This window comes from Saccostrea cucullata, unplaced genomic scaffold, assembly GCF_032062105.1.
Source record: "Saccostrea cucullata isolate Sc308-1 unplaced genomic scaffold, CSIRO_AGI_Scuc_v1 ctg4534, whole genome shotgun sequence".
Lineage (NCBI taxonomy): Eukaryota > Metazoa > Mollusca > Bivalvia > Ostreida > Ostreidae > Saccostrea > Saccostrea cuccullata.
This window is the reverse complement of record NW_026931546.1, coordinates 5,868-17,265: the sequence shown is the minus strand read 5'-3', so window position 1 is coordinate 17,265 and position 11,398 is coordinate 5,868. Positions and strand designations below refer to the sequence as shown.

Below are 11,398 nucleotides of genomic sequence, written 5' to 3'. Positions count from 1 at the left end.
TAAAATCAACTTGCATATTGATACAAAAGGTCACAAAAGAATTTATTTGAATTGATAAAAAAAGTCATACATGATAGGTTATTATTTTCGAATTAAGAAAGTTTTAAGAAATTAGAAGTTTTACTGCATGAAAATTAAGATAATATATATAACATGTATAATGCAAGCCATTATTTATGCAAAACAAAGATTAAATATGTCATTGTTTTTTAAATGTTTTAATGATATTGTGATAAACCTTATTACAAATGTGAACAATCCTTGTATAAGTTTTGTACTTTTATGAATGAATAGGGCGAAGATAACGAACAATAATGGATCTCAACAAATACAAAACGGTAAAAAGGGCATATAAACACGGATCACTAAAATTCCAGAAGTTGGATAAGTTGCCTAGCGGGAGTAAGCATCCCCTGTTGACCGGTCACACCCGCCGTTAGCTTTATGTAATGATCAAGTAGACGGGATAATCCGTAGTCAAATTCAGTATAAAAACAAATGCAGTACAATTTGATTTGTATATGAAACAAGTCAGCCAAGGTACAACCTGATGATTGGATGTATTTGATAACTAGGTCATTATAACGAAGCGATAGAATTTATAAAATGTTGACTTTAAATGAGGTTGTTGAAATCCCTGTAACGCCAACTTATTTATCATTTGTATTTAAAGAGCAAGAGCCATCTTATGCATAAAATGGCCCTGTACTTATATCAATTAATCACTATCACCCTCTTTCCCATTTTCATATATCAAAATAAAGTAGACACTTGGTGCTTTCATTTTCTATAATAAAATTTCGTTTTTGAGAATCCAGATATTGGAAAAGAGGTTCGAGAAATTGCAATGTTCTTGAAATTTGCAGAAAACATGCGTATTTGACTACCTTCAGCAAAGAATTAAAATATGAGCACAGCCCACGATCCAAAAAATAAAACATGTTTTTGATCTTCAGAAACAACTCTACATAAAATATTGAAAAAAATCCTTCAACTTTAGGTCATTTTCAAAGGAACTTACAGGATATGAGGAAAATGACGCATTTTATGACGTCATAATTCCAATCTTAATTTTATTTATCGATTCCCTGTGTTCTGATTGGACGAAAACAAATTCAAGAAAAAGTTTACACATCGATGAATTCTTCAATCAGAACTACTTTCTTGACTGTTGTAAAAACAATGAAAACAGATACTTCTAGTCCGTTTTAGCTACAAGAAACTTGAAATAAAAAATGAATGAATGATCGAATGAATAAATGAAAAGGAAATAAACAGGACTGACAGACGGGAATATTATGTTTATGTCACTGTCGCATCACGAGTGTGAATTTTAAAAACTCGCTGATCATGCTGTCATTTTCTCGACGATCCATATCAGCTCAGTTGGTATCGTTGTGATAGGGAAAAGAAACGTACCTCAGACTCTTGCCTTTCTGGCATCAAATTCATATGTTTACATCCTACAGATCCCATATTCTCCCTAAATCTTTGAACGGACCAGAGCAAATCGAGGACGTCGTCGGTCTTCAACTTTCGTCATGACGTCAACATGGCCATGGTCAAGGACGAATTATTCTGGAGAATACGCGTATTTACGATATTTGTTGACTTAAACAACATTCAATGAATTTTTCTAAGTTTAATTATTGATTGTTTTGACAATTTAAGTTGGATTTTATCGATATTCATCTTGTACACGTTTCTTTGTGGCATCGGTGGCATTAAAGTATTCCTACGCCGTACAAAATAACGGATTGTATGGCGGCCTCAAAGGGAAATAATTTTAATAATTTAAAAAAATTCGTAATTGGAATTATAAGAATTAAACGTTCTTTTTTCAGAATTTATCGATGTGTAAACTCTGCCTTTTTACTCACAAACTTTACATAAAAGTGCTTCGCACTTTTATTCAGTTTGTGAGCAAAAAGGCAGAGTTTACACATCGATAAATTCTGAAAAAAGAACGTTTAATCCTATAATAGTGCATTGAATAGATGGGAAATTACGTCACGATTAATAGATACGTGGTCACCAACACCCCAAGTGATAAATACTGCATTTGCAACCTATACTGATCGGTTTTGATTTTTCAGAAATTCTCAGGGCCAAATAAGGCCCAAAGTGGCTCTTGCTCTTTACTTCTAAGTTGCACCTTTTCAAATATGAGGCCTAAGCGAGCAATTTACTTGTAACTGCAAAATAAAGTTATACATTTGTCGTAGACATAAACATAGTGTCAAAATGAAACGGATACACTGTTCAGTTATAGTTGGAAACATTATAAATAACGACTAAACAAAAAAGCAATGTTTACAAATCATTATACGTAAAACTGATTTAGATGGAGTTTTAAGGCCATGTCAGTCTGAACTGGGGAATGGAGAAAAGGTGTCTCTAAACTTGAAAAAAATACACGTATAATGAAACATATAAATATAAGGAACAGTATTCAAAATGAAAGGTCCATATAAACAATACAAAATAGGAGCAGAGCAAACACGGCCATTCTTGAACGGTTACAGTACCGTGCATTTGTTTTAAAATCAGCGAGTGTTTTTTAAACAGAATAGCAGTTAATATGAAGAGAGTGTGAATATACAAGTATTTTAACAATAAAAAAATAAGTAAATGAGATGTGGCCCTAATAGTTCTAAATATTTCAATTCTGAAATTCAGGAATTCCGTAAAAACAGTCAAATGATATGATTATGTTCATTCTTGGATTCCATGGCTGTGCTATATGTAACGCTTACATAGTCATGGCAGATATTTGCAAATACAGAGTAGCATTACCTATAGGTATAAACATACTACTACAAAAGAGATTAGACTACTGTGTAATGTACGAAAAAAAAATTGTAAATTGTACTAAGGCATACTTTTATCCGATGTTCAGTATTCGATTAATCCCTCTGAACTTGAAATACTTCACAGATCTGACACATCTGTTGCATATTTGATGTTTTACTAGAAAAAAAGGCATCGCTGTCAAATTGACAAAAAATACCTCATAATAAACGTGATGACTTCAATACTTATATTGCATACTGTATATTGAGTTTATGTCTCCCAGTCGCAAGCGCATGTTCTACATTTAAACAATTATTAATACGATTCAGATTCTTGATAAATACGTTAATAATAATTTTGTAGTTCTGCTTACACTTTTGTATGATTGTTTAAATTGGCTTTTGAGAATACTAGTAATCAATGATGTTTTCACATTTCATGCATTACTAACAATTATTTTTCGGGAAAAAAATAATAAGCACTACATTTTCTTCATTATTTATTGTCACTTTCATTGTAAGTGATTTGGCAATTAGATTCTCTTATACATGTAATAAGGGATTATTTCCTCTCTTGCTGTTTACAGATCTTATTCACAAACCTTTTCTTGCTACTTCATTGCTTTCCAGTCAGTTTGATTTTCAACAGATTGCCTCATTTATAAAAATGTTTGTCCCTAGAGCATGCAGTGGGGTCAAAATTTAATTTGATTTAAAAATTTCTGTTTGCCATGACATTTTTAGTCGCAAATTATTCAAATTATTAGAAAAATGAACATTTACTGATTGTATATTTAATAACGATGGTGATTGACAATTCCATTTTTTTAACAATTGTCAATGACTGACGTTTTTCATACTTATTGGTAGGTAATTATTATTGTCAATGACTGACGTTTTTCATACTAATTGTTAGGTCATTATTTACACACTGAATTGACGACGGATTTTTCCCTTATTTCCCAATCATGACAAGGAGCACACGACGGGTGTGACCGGACGGTAGTGAATGCTCACTCATCCATGGCACCTGATCCCGCCTCTGATGTTTTAGAGGTCCGTGTTTGCTCTTTTACTATTTTTTATTGTTTAATGGACTTTTGAGCTTGAATTCTATTCCTTATTTCCATATAATTCATTCTAAATACATAACATTATAAATCAAACTTGAAAATTATCGATCTAATAAAAATAATATCGACACACGTGTAGCAAAGTACAGTCTAGTTTTGCATGCTTTACATACAATAATCTTATAGTTTAATTTCTGTACACATATCCACCGTTCTTTTTTTATTAGAGTTAGAAAGATTAGCCTATCATTGGTAATTTAGTATGTAAGAAAAAAAAATACCGATACGTTAAACATACACTATCCCCATTCAATAATCTCTCCCTCTCTCTCTCTCCCCCTCTCTCTCTCTGATTTAATTTAAACATTACCGGTATAATGTAATGAAACTTAAATGCGTTGGGAAGTAGGCATTGCCTTTATAAGTCATCTCCACAGGTACAAGGTTCATTTAAATTATATACATATGTATAATACTATATATAGTAAACCGGTACATATCATCAATAAATTATAGTTAAATAAGAAAAAAAAAGACTGAAACTTACGAAGAAAAAAGGGAAAAGGTTAAAAATGAAATATGAAACATCTGTTTCATATTTGGATATTTTACGTGAAAAAGACATTAATGGTAATCTAACAACAAAGCTCTATGATAAACGTGATGACTTTAACTATTCTATCGTCAACTTCCCTTACTTATGCAGCTCTATACCTTCATCACCTCCATACGAAGTTTATATATCTCAGTTGATTCGATACGCAAGAGCATGCTCTGCGTATGAACAATTTTTAAAATGAGGTAAATTCTCATTGATAAACAAGTTGATGAAACAAGAATATCAGCAGTCTCGTTTAAAGTAATTATTTCGGTAAGTTCTACGGTCGATACAATGACTTTGTCAGCAAATACAATTTATCATTGAGCCAAAAGCTGACTGACGTTTTTCATACAAATTGTTTGTCCATTATTTATACATTAAATTATCGACGGATTTTTTCGTTATTTCCCGACAATTACAAGGAGCACACGGCGGCTGTGACCGGTCGGCAAGGGATGCTCACTCCTTCACGGCACTATATCCCACCTCTGATAATTTGGAGGTCCGTGTTTGCCCTGCTCCTATTTGTATGGACTTTTGATCTTGAATACTGTACTGTTCGTTATCTCCAAATGTTTCAATTGATTGTATCTTCTTCATATTCTTAAATGACATACAATTATGCAAAATTATATGAAAAGTTACTCAATTCAATTATTTTATGTTTACATCGCACTATACATTACGTATACAGCTGTATCTTAAATATTGCAACTAATATTTCCTTTTTTTCATTCATTTGAAAATTTCTTACTTAAGAATTTGACTGTCATTGTATATTAATGAACGTCAACTGATCTCAAATACATGTACATCGTTCAATATATTATTTTGCATAATTATTTTTTCCTTTTTATTCATTCTTTCAAAACATAACAATTTTTGTGACCTAACTGAAGTATGCATGCCTGTTTGATTTTATCAATAATCAGTAGTCCACCATTGCTTGACACTCCATCGCATCAAATTACAACATACTCCCAAATAAGAGTACCAGGTAAGCTATAACATTATAACAGCATTACAAGATATCATTTTACTCCCCTGTATAAATCAGAACAGCTGTTGTCTTTACTGCCCCCTTTGTTTGATCTCTAACACTTACATGTAGACTATTAAGACCCTGTATGTTTTTCTATGGATTACATGTAATCACTTGATTGGATTAAAATCTTAAACATGGTAGACCAAGGTCAAGGTCAAGTAAGTATTAATTTTGTTTAGAAATATTAAGGTCGCCCCTGTTTTCATCTCAAGTTTGGTTTCAAATTGTCACTTTTCCGGTTGAAATGTTAGTTAATTTCTAATTAGTGAATCTCATTGCCACACAATCGATAGTGTAATAAATTCGAGAAGTATTTAATTGTTTCGAATCGCCAGTAGTCATTATAATGATTTCTGTAATGTTTTAATCTAGAGTTTGTTGACAACATCTCTGCACTTTTATTCTGGAAATTTAATTAAAATTCTCTTCAAAAATGAAAAAGGAAAACAAAGAAAGCCTTGAACAAATTTTCTATACATATTATCGCATATTTTTTCAAATAGAGTTCTTTCTAGCAAATAAAGTTAATGATACAAGGGTTTCAACAGTCTTGCTTAAACTTATTTTGCAAAGTCTATAGTCAATAAAATTGTCTTATTTATAAATACAACCAGTCGTTACGGTCGAATATTGACTGACCTGTTTGAAATAAATTGACGGTTCATTATTTTTCAATCGAATTGTCTATGGATTAATTTATTCAACAGAGAAAAACTAGGGTATCACGAAAAGTGTAACCAGACGTCGGGGGATGCTTTCTCCCTAATGGCACCTGATCTCAACTCTGATGTATCAGACATCTGTATTTGCTTTGCTCTTAATTTTATTTCAATGGACATTTAAGCATGAATGTTTCCCGTTATATTTTCATCTCATACTTACAATTTAAAGACCCTCTCTTCACCGGTGAAAAAAGTATTTTCGACATTGAGAAAAATATATTCTATAATGGTTAAGCTTCTTTAATTGATATAAATATGAAATTATTTTAATTAAGAAAAATAATCAAATACAAAAGAATATCAGTGAAAAGAAAACGCTGTTGGTTGTTTACTTCCAAGGAGAAAGTACATGTAAATACCATGTTCAATTAATTTATCTTGGCATTAAAAAATGTTAAAAATACTGTAAGCTTCCTCAGCACCCTGTCAAATGCCAATCAGCTTACAGTGTTTCCATCCCGTGTAAATTCAGTTAATTAACTTTTATCAGGACTACTCATGACATCCGTCCACATAGAAAAAAAAAGGGGGGGGCATCCTCCGCCCGTCGCATGTATTTAAACACCCTTGATAATTTACTTTACATTCCTGTAAATCATAACCAAGTTCCATTTCTCGTTTCAAATATTTCATTTGATAAAGACTTCAATGAAATATATAACAAAACAGTCAGTACATCTATATGAGTCTAAGTCCTAGCTTAACATCTCTGGCCTAATAAAATATAGTGGATTGCGGTGTCCGTGCAGTGGAGAAATTATACGCTACTTAATTTGTTTTAGTTTACATTATTTTCTCATACCTAAGTCACTAGTAATTTACAGTCAGTCATGTAGATGACGTAATATGATCTGATCGTTACGATCGTTGTTGTGAAACTGGCGTTGGCTGCTCGTATATATAACCTTCTAAAATGGTCACGTGATCACAAAAAATAATTTTCCTTTCTGGAGCAACTCAGAACTACTTTACATACATTTTGTGTAATACAAAGAAAATAACATCGCTCAAAATGTCCTTTCTACACGTAAAGTAGGAGCTCTAAATTTTATTCGATATACATAATAAAATAAGTTCGACAAACAATCTGTAATAAAATGGACACACACAATCCTCGGCGTAGTAATACCGGACAATAATGTAAACACATAAGTATTACGCTACACATTCAAGTTCCAAAACATTTCGTAAAATAAAACATAATCAAATGACAATACTGCAATAAAATAACATTTAACTATCAATTATAAATATTTGAGGACACGGACAGTGTTATTTCGATCTTATCAATCGTAAAACAACAATGTTTATGTCACATGACTACTTCCTTCGTAAGAAAGATGGCAGGCGCCCAATTTACAACACATGTGATAATGCTGAAATAAGTAAGTAAATTACAGTCGTAATATGGTAGATAATGATGAAAAACTGACATATAACATCTTAGTATCACTGTCCCTTACTGTCTGTTCAACAATATCTCACTAGATCGTCTAGTAACACAAAAAACAGCATTTGTTTACATATCAATGTCGAAGTGCAATGTGTATTGCATCAATAATTCAAGTAAACAATAAGATAATGAAATAACATGAACAATAAAACATTGCTAATAAATTTACAACTGCATGCCACTCTACATCACTAAAAACACTCCACCGTCAGCCTGTGATTAATATGCAAAATTCTAAAGTCCAACCCCCATGCATATTACAATACTTTAAATCAATCACAAGATGTGTAATGTATTCTAAATTTCTATTTTTTAGAATTTAGACCTAAGGGCAGATCATTTTAACTACAAAAAATACCATAGAACCAGAACTCTTTAGTGTGCAGTGTAGACAAGGTTCTTAAGGTAAAAAAGAAAAATAAAACTTGGAAAACTTAATATTATTAACCTGCTCAAATGACTATTACAGGGAAGTTTACTTCTCATAATCACCTGATTCCACTCCTAAGATTTCTAAGGATCTGTGTTCTATGCCTTGTTTACAGATTGTTTATACAAGTTTTCCTGATCAACTTTTGTTCGTTGCCTTCACGGTTTTCGTTTCTCTTTCAGAATGAAAAGTCGATGGCGAATTACTTTATGTCTTATCCTGACTTTAATCGGAATAATCACATGGGTATATTCTTCCTATTCTTCCAGAGTTTTCATTTTGAAAGTGCTACAGAAACATGTTAAGAAATCTGGTGTGGCGAAAGCTAAATATTATTTGTTACCACCACAAAGGACACTGAATAATAAAGAAAATAGGGATAGACGCTATTCACAAGTAAAACAGGATGAGACAGTTTATGAAATTCTTCACAAGGACAGGGCATTCTTTGTTGACATTGGTGCGCATGATGGTCAGTTTTTATCCAATACACTTTGGCTGGAGAGGCGACACAACTGGACAGGTCTCCTGATAGAAGCAAACCCTGACCTCTGTAATAAAATAGATCAATTAAAAAGAAATGCATGGAGACTATGTGCTTGTTTATCAGGTACTCAAAAGAACATTTCATTTATCAAAAGCAGTGGTGTAGGTGGCATTGCAAGCCTTGTTAATGAACACCACGTGAAACTGTTAGACCGGAAAAACACAATAACTGTACCTTGCTTCAGCTTCGAGCAGATTTTGGTCACAATAGGTGTCAACCATATTGATTTTTATTCACTAGACGTTGAAGGTGCAGAAATGGCTGTCCTTGAATCCATGAAATCAGGACTCAAGACAGGTACCTTCACAGTGGATACTTGGTCCATTGAATATAGGGTATGGGATGGTCAAAGGATAGTGGTTGAGAAATCAAAAAAGAATCTGAAAGAATTCAGAGACTTTTTCAAACACATCGGGGGTTATTTTGAACATTCACAATTATCAACAGATGGTAATGATGAAGATGGGCATGCTCTAGATGTCGTGTTTGTTCGCATTAAGACATGGTGTAAATCAAGAAAAAGTTTCCCAAACGGAAAAAGCTGCCCAGGAAAAGAGAAAGTCTACAACATCAACGAACATCTCAAAGATCCCCATCCGTACCGAAATGTAGAGAATGCAGATCAGTTGTATTCACAAGTCAAGCAAGACCAAGTTGTTTATGAAATTGTTAAAAAAGATAGAGGATTTTTCATTGATATTGGCGCTAACGACGGACATTTCTTATCCAATACGTTATGGCTGGAACGAAAACATAACTGGACGGGACTTTTAATTGAAGCCAATCCAGATCTCTGTCAAAGAATAGACAAGTTAAGGCGCCATGCCTGAAGGATGTGTTCATGTCTCTCTAATACACAGAGGTCGGTCTCATTCATCAAAGGAGGTGCCGTTGGTGGAGTGGAACAACATATTGACGAACACCATATCAAAATGTTAAACAAACAAAATAAAGTAGTTGTCCCCTGTTTTAGTTTGGAAGAAGCGTTGAATATAATTAAAGTCTTTCATATTGATTTTTATTCCCTGGACGTTGAAGGGGCGGAATTGGCGATCCTGGAATCACTGAAGGATGGACTCAGATCGAAGCGTTTTACAGTGGACGTGTGGACAATAGAATACAGAGTCTGGGACGGCCAAAGGGTGATTGTCGAGAAATCTCTAGAAAATCTTAATGCATTGAGAAAATATTTTCAAGAAATCGGTGGCTATAGTGAACAATCCCAGCTTTCCAACGATGGTAATTTTAAAGACGGATATGCCCTAGATGTTGTCTTTATACGTAATGAGATGTGGTGTAAGTCCCATCACAAATTACCTAATGGCTCTTCATGTTCAAAATAGGGATGACCATTGTGATATCACTATTTTCATGTACGCAAACCTTACCCTTTTCCCACGAATACTCAGTAGTTAAAATTTCCTCGCGGTTCCGGGAAACCAGTTTTCAATCGGTATATTAAGATGAAAAAAAAAGTTTCTTTAATTATACTCAGACGTTTTCCTTCCTGTATGCCTGAAGCTAAAAAGTCTTACCAAAAAGACTATTATTCAATCAACATGAAAAAGGAAATTCTTGAAAACAGTTTGTGATTTCGGGTGTGGACAAAATTGCTACAAGTTGAGTCCCCTTTTGTGTTCAATTTAATAAAAAAAAAGGAGGAGAGTCATGTTTGGTACTTTCGCTTTTATCATTCTTAGAACAATTTATTTCATTTGTAGCTAACCTGAGGCGAAGGCTCAAGCGAGCTTTTCTTATCAAAATGTGTCCGTTGTCTGTCGTTGTTGTTGTAAACGTTTCACATTTTCATCTTTTTCTCCAGAGCCACTCGGACAATTTGAATTAAACTTGCCACAAAGTATCCTTGAGCGAAGGGGATTCAAGTTTATACAAATGAAGGGCCAAGCCCTCTTCCAAGGCAAGATAGTTATGAATTAATGAAAAATTAATGGCATCTTTTAAAAATCTTCTTCTCCAGAACCACTGGGCCAGGAAACGTGAAACCCATGTGGAAGCATCCTCGGGTAATATAGATTCAAAATTATACAAATCATGACCCATAGGGGAAGGGTAGGCCAACAATGGCTCATCAAAGTTTTACAGAGAAATATATAGGAAAAATTGTTTAAAAATCTTCTCCACCAGAACCACTGGGCCAATAAATATGAAACTCATGTTGAAGCATCCTCAGGTACTGTACATTCAAGTTTGTTCATAGCATGACCCCTTGGGGTAGGGCTGGGTCACAATGGCTGATCAAATTTAAACAAAGGAATAGGAATCTCATGTGGAAGCATCCTCAGGTAGTGTATATTTATGTTTGTTCAAATCATGAACCCCGGGGGTAGGGCGGGGCCACAATGGCTAATCAAAGTTTTACACAGGAATATATAGGAAAAATCGTTTAAAAATCTGCTCCACCAGAACCACTGGGCAAGGAAAGATGAAACTCGTTTGTAAGCATCCTCATGTAATGTAGTTTCAAGTTTGTTCAATCGTGACCCCTGGGGATGGGCTGGGCTACAATGGCTGATCAAAGTTTTACATAGTAATAAAAGAAAAAATCTCTTAAAAATCTTCTTCTCGAGATCAGCAAAGCCATGATTGATGATATTTAAATATACAAACATCCTCAGTTAGATTTAATTCAAGTAGGGTTGAGCCATAATGGGCAATCAAAGCTTTACATAGAAATATAAATAGGAAAAAAATCTTCTAAGAACAGCGAAGCCATG

General features: G+C 33.6%; 1 pseudogene; it reads left to right on the top strand.

Moving 5' to 3' along the window:
- Positions 1-8,299: 8,299 nt before the first annotated feature.
- Positions 8,300-10,069, top strand: LOC134232945 (uncharacterized; annotated as a pseudogene).
- Positions 10,070-11,398: the final 1,329 nt, after the last annotated feature.